Source organism: Aegilops tauschii, chromosome 7, assembly GCF_002575655.3.
Source record: "Aegilops tauschii subsp. strangulata cultivar AL8/78 chromosome 7, Aet v6.0, whole genome shotgun sequence".
Lineage (NCBI taxonomy): Eukaryota > Viridiplantae > Streptophyta > Magnoliopsida > Poales > Poaceae > Aegilops > Aegilops tauschii.
Genome location: NC_053041.3, coordinates 499,831,101 through 499,836,534, shown reverse-complemented (window position 1 = coordinate 499,836,534; position 5,434 = coordinate 499,831,101). Strand labels below are relative to the sequence as shown.

The 5,434-nt window shown below is 37.4% G+C and overlaps 1 long non-coding RNA gene across 1 annotated transcript; it reads left to right on the top strand.

The window, feature by feature from the left end:
* The first annotated feature begins 1,971 nt into the window (after positions 1-1,971).
* LOC120967991 (uncharacterized) lies at positions 1,972-5,225 on the top strand. The gene is made up of 2 exons (XR_012189383.1): positions 1,972-2,471; positions 4,604-5,225. It is a non-coding gene; the product is annotated as an uncharacterized lncRNA (long non-coding RNA).
* The last annotated feature ends 209 nt before the right edge of the window (positions 5,226-5,434 follow it).

Here is a 5,434-nt window from a genome sequence, read left to right as displayed (position 1 = left end):
AGATCCGTTAGTGCAAGAAAAATAAATCACTACTACAAGTGCTGTATCAAACCAATTCATATTTTGTTTTTGTATTATATCTACTGTATTCCAACTTTTCTATGGCAAAAACTCATCAAAGAAAACCATAGAGCCATCAAAATAAGCACACAACACAAAGAAAGCAGAATCTGTCAAAACAGAACAGTCTGTAGTAATCTGACTTGTTCGAATAGTTCTGGAACTCCAAAAATTCTACCAAAATAGGACGACCAGGGTAATTTGTATATTAATCTTCTGCAAAAATAATCAGGGCAAAATCTCTTTTCTGTGATTTATGAAAATTATTTTCGTGAGCACAAAGTTTCTGTCTTTTTCAGTAAGATCAAACAACTATCACCCAAGAAGATCCTATAGGCTTTACTTGGCACAAACACTAATTAAAACATAAAAAGCACAATCATACCAGTAGCATAACTGTGTAAACACTCAAGAACAGAAACAAAAAGCAAAAATAAATTTTATTCATTGGGTTGCCTCCCAACAAGCGGTATAGTTTTACGCCCTTAGCTAGGCATAAGGCAAGGATCTAAGTTTTGTAATCCTTCTTCTTCTTATTTTCCTTGGGGGTATTTTTATCAGGTGGTTTTGTAAACACAACATAAAACATATTATCCATAGAAACTTTAGCATCCCTTAGTTGGTTTTCAGCATAACCCCTTTGATTTCCCGCAACAATCCAAGAATAGTGTTGATTAATATTATTAAAAACTTGTTGGATTATTTCTAGAACGGGGACGTCCTTTTTAAGATTCTCATCAAGGATCTTATTATCCCCAAGCAAATGCCTTAGTGCATAGTCACTATTGTAAAGAACTAGCAAAGTGGCCCGCTCGATGCGCGGGCTAGAAGTTTATAGAGTTGATTGGAGATCACATGATTTTCATTTATCCATTTATCCAAAGAAAATTTGGAATTAAATTTGATGCCATTTTGAAATATAAGAATCTATGTATATTTTATGTTTTGTATGTTTGAGCTTTTACTGATATATAAATATATGGGTTACCCCTTCATCATTTACGTTTTAGTTAAGCATGACGGACCAATCAGCTCTGTTGTGCAAAATATATTTGTATATTTTCTGTATTTTTGTAATGTTGCTTAGTTATACTTTTTTATGAACACAAATTTAATAGTTCTCATTGTTTTTGTGTTGGTAGGCATATATAGATTTTCCAATATTGCGTAAGATTGGTAGGTATTTCTTTCGATATATAGTGATTTTTGTACTGTAAGTGATTTTGTTTTGATTCGGTATAAAAAGTTAGAGTGTATTTATATATTATACATATCCACTTAAAACTTTCTTTGTAGATATTTGTTTCAATGGTCATTGGATGCAGTTAACTTAAGACACGTGCACACAAATTAAAATATAGTTGTACGTAGTCTAACTAATTTCGTTGTTCCTCGTGTAGCATCACTTGTTGGTTGCACTATATAACAAACCTTGCTTTGGAACTTGTCTTATCGACAGTAATCCCATTTCAGTGAAATAAAACTCACTTTTACGCTCAGAGGTGCCAATGGTGGCTTGTATTTTCACGTTGGCATAGTTTGGTTTGGGATTGTTCACTCTTTGGAAAAAGGAAAGTCGCCCACAGTATTTTTATTAAATGTGTTTTAGCAATACTGTATTTTTGTTAGAAAAATAATCACTGTGCACACTTACAATATACATCTACACAACGTTATTGGTTTTATATGGGTCCCATCATGCTAGCTGTTCGCGTTCCCTATCATGTTGTAAATAAAAGGTAAATTTTTCTGCTGGTTGAATATTATGGGATTTTTTTGAGGTAGAATATTCTGGTATTTATATGAATTTTGATTTTGCTAACCACATATACCATGCGGTAGAATATTCTGGTATTTAGCCAAACAGGCTGACAAAGCGACCACACATCCTTTTTACTACAACCCCCCAAACGTATCTTCTTCCACGTCCACACTTTTACACAGTCGCAAGTTGCTCTTGCCAGATCCCCTTTCTCTCTTCCTCATTCTCTCCGCTCACTCCAAAATTGCTGCCGCCGGATAGCTGTCGTCAGCTTGCTTCCTTGGTTCGGTGCCATCAGCTTGCTCGTCCTCACCTGCGGCCACCCCCGCAGCTCGATTCGCTAGTGCGGCCATAGGATGAACTTCAACGGCGGCTGGTTTGTCTCCACGTACGCCTCTTCGGTCTAGGCTGGTAAACAGCGATGGAGGGGTAGCAGGGCCCAAGGTGGAGCTGCGCAAGGGAGTAGGCGAGATCATCCATCTGCACGGTGTTGTTGCTCTCGACGTCCGTGCAGGTGATGTGGGCATGGATTTCGCCTCGCAACCAGCTTTGATCCATCTTTAGTATGAGGATGGTGGAGACGTTTTCTGCCCCTAGAGCGCCAGCGAAACGCATCCTCCACATCGGCGACATTCTTCGAAGTTCGAAGGTCCCCTTTTCCCTTTTCCTGACTGTCATATATTTATTTTTTTCATAACCATGTCCTTTGTTTCTGCGATTGAATATAACGTAATTAAGGAAATGCCTGTTTAGTGAAAAGTGTTTCTTCACTTTTCCTTGAAATCTTGAAAAAGCATGTGATTTTTTAAGGGCTCCATAGGTGTTGAATGAGGTAGATAATAATTAGTGAGTGAAATTGGAAAGAATGTAAGCATATGTCCACGCAGACATGATAACCGAATTGGAGGTGCTTTTGCCATCGACATGCATGTAGGGGATTGGTGGGGACAATGTTGCCCCCAAGTTCCTACTCGGACACGTCGTCACTGTCCAAAAGCGAGGCAGGCCAAAAATTTGTCTTCGTCGTCGACAGAGGCAACCTGGCTTGGTCATTGAATATTTTCACCCACATGTCCTCCTTCCTCTTATCCTTTTTTTTTCTTTGTATGATTGAACTAATATAATTAAAGAAGGTATTGCTTTTCAGTGACTAACGTTCCTGTTTATGTTTTTTATACCATCATCTATACTGGTTGCCCTTGATTTTCTTTCGATTGACTTATGGTAAAGGTACTAAATGATGATAGTAAGTTATGAATGCAAAATACAGAGTATAGCGTAGTGCTAATATGTTTATGCCCCCTCCACTTTTTTTCCGGGCTTGGGACGATATTGGCAGTGTCAGGCCCCTCTACCCCTATTAATATTCAGCAAACTTAAGAAATAATTAGTATATTTATGGTTAGCTATAATTTAAATATTTTCGAAAGATAAATTAAGATTTAAAAGTAAATTTGAAAATAGGTCTGATCGCGTTGTACATATAATATGTAACAACTGTGCATATGTCAATTCACTGGCTTCTTCACACATCCATCCAGTGTGTAAATTTGGCGATTCCTACTCTTTCTTTCGTTGCAATCTTTGTTAAATCTGTAGGATCTGAAAAGATGACTTGCTGCTCATTTTCCAAGTGGAAAGGCAATCTTTCGACGTAGGGATCTCTGAAGTGCAATTCAAATTGAACTATTTTCCAACAATTAGCACTGTGGCTTGGTCATCACCTTTATTTATGTATTAAAAAAGGTATTTTATTGATAGGGATCTGTTGCACACCTCTACATTTATATGTGCTTGATATTTGACCAGTAGATATCTGTTGAATGGGACTACAGCAGAATTGATGTGCAAGGCATATGCAACATAATGTTGCTTCCTGTGCATCATTAGTGGTAAAGTTTAGAACCAAAGGGATGATAACACACATAAGGTAAAACTTGTGAAGATTTTTTTACTTGAAGTTGATCAAAGGTTGTCCTTTTTGTGTGGCTGTGTATTGTGGGGCATCCCCATTATGATCGAAGACTGTTTATTTATCTTTTCTTGCAGTTTCATTCTACTTTCCAATCTTGCTGTTTTGTTGATTGTCTGGATTTGCAACAATAAGATAATAATTTTAAATATTGTTTTCTTGTCCAAGCAAAAATCAATTAGGAACCTCTTGTGCCTAACTGGAATTGTTGTCTTTTTAGTTGTAACATTCTTGTGATACCACATATAAAAGAATCACGATTAGTAACGGATCACCTTGTTGGATTGCATATTTGATTTGTTTTAACCACCTTTTACATGTTTCTCAAATTCCTTGGTATGTGGCCCACCATTTCTTGTCATTGTTTATTCCTGCACAATAGAGAATGCAAATATAAAGTTCAAGAGGATGATATTATAATATTATTACAGACAGTGGTAGACCTGAATTTGTGTTTTTTTGGGGTGATGGATGACTACAAAGATCAATGGCGATGCACCTGCTGGTCTTTGGACAGGGGAGTATCTTGCTCCGCCGCTTAAGACCTGGGCTGGCCAACCCTGCTCGTCCCAATGGTTGGTCCACCACAGGTTGCGGATTAATGCTCAAGTTTGTGAAGATTCATTATTTTTATTACTTTTTGCTTTACTTTTCTCATTATTTTTATGCCATCTGTACTTGATTAATGAGGTACTTTATTAGACATAATTACTGTGGTACTCAATTCAAATATTATGTGACCATTATCTGATCTACAAACTGTAAGTAGATACCATACTGCAGTACTCTTACCCTTTGCTTCTTAATAGACTTCAAACCTATGGAGGCCATTCCACAATCCCAGATTATAGTAGAGGAGCACGCTATAATTCTGTGAGATGGTACTTACTAAAGATGGTCTGATCTCTTGACGTAGCAGATTACGATTGAGGATAGTCAACATGAGATTGGGGGGCTTGTGACCGATGCAGGAAGACAATGCTGAAGTGCCACTTGTTGGAGGAAGTTGACATCGAAGTGTTGTTTGCTGGAGGAAGATGATGTAATAAGGGTACTCTTCTGAAATCTAAAGGACAATGAACTTTTGAGATGGTCGAACCATTGCCTGGGGAAGGTATTTTAGGGATGGCTGAGTTGACCACGCTTGCTCGATGGAAAGAGATGTTACTTGGATGCGGAGAGATTTTATATATGTACGTGAACGTGAGATTTTGTTTCTGCTTGGAGAGATTGTATCTCTGTACAATATTGGTAGAGTTTGGTTATGTTTGGAGAGATTGTATCTTTGCATAGGATTGTGAGAGTTTGGTCATTGCGTCCTGTACATGATCGTTTGACTTTTTCTGGGACCATGAGAGTGTATATTTTTAAACGTGTAATGATCAGCTTTTTTTTATGGCTATGTATTTTGAGTACATTTTTAACGTGTGATTTTTTATGGCTATGTATTTTGAGTACATTTTTAACGTGTGATTTTTTATGGCCCTTTTTTTTATGGCCGTGTATTTTTAAACACGTGTCGATCAGTTTTTTTAATTGTGGCATGGCTGTGACTTTTTTAATTCATGGGATGGTTCAATAGAATCCAGAGATTGTTTGTGATGGTACGGAGGGCATGGGTCCACCTGGTTAATGAAGAT